We start from the raw sequence: 3,140 nt of genomic DNA, 5'->3' as shown, positions 1-3,140 counted from the left end.
CCTATCATGGCCGAGAGGTATGTGTATCCGTCTGGTGTCCCCAAGGTCCAAGGTTCGAACCCTCATAGGCACGAGATTTTTCGTGTGCAACAATCATTAATAATGTTAATATGAATGGAGAATTCAATTATAAATAAGTTAAGTTGAAAAATAATAATTTTTAAAACCGGTAGAAGTGAACTAGAACTTCTAGTCGGGGCCCTATCAACTAGAGCGTGACAAAATCGACTAGAACCCCACCAGTTTCTCTAGTTGGAGCCCTTTTTCAAATGGGGTAAACTGGTGAGGTCCCCACTAGAACCCGACCACCATTTCTACACGGGTATGTAGACTACATCGAGTAGTTTACGTTCCGAACCCTGCGTGTGATCGGTAACCAAACTTCTGCGCAAGCGCTCCCCTGTAAAAAAAAAAGTATTGGGAGGTACGGGATTCCGTATTGCAAGTGCCAACCTGCCAATGCGGTATTCGCGAATTACCGCATTGGGTGTCGTGGTGAATACGGAAATCAAGGGGTCCCAATGCGGTGCCAGTTTTAAGCTTTAAAAAAACGAAAATACGTGACAGGAGGAAATAATTAGTGTCAGTGGAGAAATATGCGAGTTAAAGGAATGAGAAAATAATAATAGTGAGTGTAAAAATGAAATTTTAAGAAAAAAAGGTAAGTTGAACTGTCAAATATGGGCCCAATGCGGCATAGGCTGATTTCAATGCGCCACAGCAAAAGCAACTTTGACTGGTTTAAATGGTGTGAAATAGGTAAACAAACATTTTCTAACACATTTGTGTCCGTACACAGTTACTTTTCACTAAATCTGCCAACGTACAATTGGTAAGCATCTTCTAAATTACAATAATCGAAAATATTGTTTAGATTCATGCAGAAACGTGGTTATAAAATAAAAAATTGGAAAGTAATGTAATGCAAATCATATGTCAGCTGGGCCACTGTGTTCGCTCGATTCGCTCTGCTTGCTTCTGCCCTCTACTGGCGACTTGCACTATGTACCGATTGTGTACCGCATTGAAAGCAGCCTACGCCGCATTGGACTCATATTTGACAGTTCAACTTACCTTTTTTTCTTAAAGTTTCATTTTTACACTCACTATTATTATTTTCTCATTCCTTTAACTCGCATATTTCTGCACTGACACTAATTATTTCCTCCTGTCACGTATTTTCGTTTTTTTAAAGCTTAAAACTGGCACCGCATTGGGACCCCTTGATTTCCGTATTCACCACGACACCCAATGCGGTATTTCGCGAATACCGCATTGGCAGGTTGGCACTTGCAATACGGAATCCCGTACCTCCCAATACTTTTTTTTTACAGGGTCGGCAAGTTGACTATCCAGGATAATAAATTTAATTATCTAGATATACTAAACGGGAATATATAATATTTTAGGAAGATAATATTTCTGACTATACAAATAATAAATTTGATTATATATTTTCTAACTATCTACTTTTAACTATCCATTTTTCTCCGTGTAAAGGCAGCCATTTGTTTACGGTGATTTTTGTAACACGAGTGGAGGTCGAGGGCGCCCTCGACCTCCACTCGTGTCACAAAAATCACCGCCTTTATTCCCGTCCCAGTAAAAAAAATTCGATACACGGACCGCGGAGTTCGTATACGAGCTCGGTAGCTCGTATGAGAAATATGAGAAAACTCTCATACGAGCCTTTTCCGTAATGAGAAGTGTATAGATGCTTGTATACGAGGTGACTTTTAAAGCATTTTTCTTAATATAACACTAATCTAAAGTAAATGTAGATAATAGAAATGAATTTTCAAAGTAAAACAAAGCTAAATTTATAAAGGAAATTAAGTTTTAAGAAAAGAAGGATAATTTTGTTCAAAAAATTTATTCACACTGAAAAAAGGTTAGAATTTGATAATTCCTTGTTACTCTAACTTACCGACATTAGATATTTCTCGGATGCGGTAAGCACGATTTTGTATTGGCGGTAGAATTAATAAGTTTTTTTCATTACTAATTAATAATATATTATTATTTATTTATTATATAAATGTTCTTATATAAAATAATTAAATTTAATACAAAATCTGCTTACCGTATACGAGAAATATCTAATGTCGGTTAGTTAGAGTAACAAGGAATTATCAAATTCTAACCTGTTTTCAGTGTGAATAAATTTTTTGAATAAAATTATCCTTTTTTTTCTTAAAACTTCATTTCCCTTATAAATTTAGCTTTGTTTTACTTTGAAAATTCTTTTCTATTATCTACATTTACTTTAAAATAGTGTTATATTAAGAAAAATGCTTTAAAAGTCACCTCGTATACAAGCATCTATACACTTCTCATTACGGAAAAGGCTCGTATGAGAGTTTTCTCATATTTCTCATACGAGCTACCGAGCTCGTATACGAACTCCGCGGTCCGTGTATCGAATTTTTTTTTACTGGGGTGTTACTTACGATATTTTTTATTCCTAATGCACAAAAGTGGCGATTTCAGATAGCAGACGACAGGGTATAAAAGTCAGTCACTTGTTCGACGTAAGGCCAACGCAGAATAGATCTGTAACCGGAACCGCAATCGTAACCGTAAGCGTAAGAATGAGTTAGAGAAGGATAAACAATATACCTATCCTTCTTTAACTCATTCTTACGGTTACGCTTACGATTGCGGTTCCGGTTACAGATCTATTCTGCGTTGGCGTTTATATGAAAATGGCGGCCGTTTTCTCCCTTGGACAAAAATAACGCATGGAATCAGCGGTTATGTTTACACATGGGAGAAAATGGACGCCATTTTCATATGGTCGAACAAATGAGTGACTTTACTCCCTGTCGTCAGCTATCTAAAAGCGCCATTTTTGTGCATGTGGGATAAAAAAAAAATTTTTTATTTTCATTTTGGAATGTACAAAACGAATTTTTTATTAAAAACGCGCGCCAAATCCACAGTGGAAAAAGTTGATTGTCGTGGAAAATTCAGTCTACAGGTTACGAATATTATTTGTTTTTAATACATTTTTTTTAATTTATAAAATTTTGTTATATATATATATATATATATATATATATATCAACAAAAGAGAAAAAAATTTACAAAATATTAGTTAACAAATGCGTATAGCATTCATAATTTTTTAAATTAAGATA

Source organism: Leptopilina heterotoma, unplaced genomic scaffold (assembly GCF_015476425.1).
Source record: "Leptopilina heterotoma isolate Lh14 unplaced genomic scaffold, ASM1547642v1 Lhet_134, whole genome shotgun sequence".
Lineage (NCBI taxonomy): Eukaryota > Metazoa > Arthropoda > Insecta > Hymenoptera > Figitidae > Leptopilina > Leptopilina heterotoma.
The sequence above is the reverse complement of the archived record's forward strand: the minus strand, read 5'-3'. Positions refer to the sequence as shown.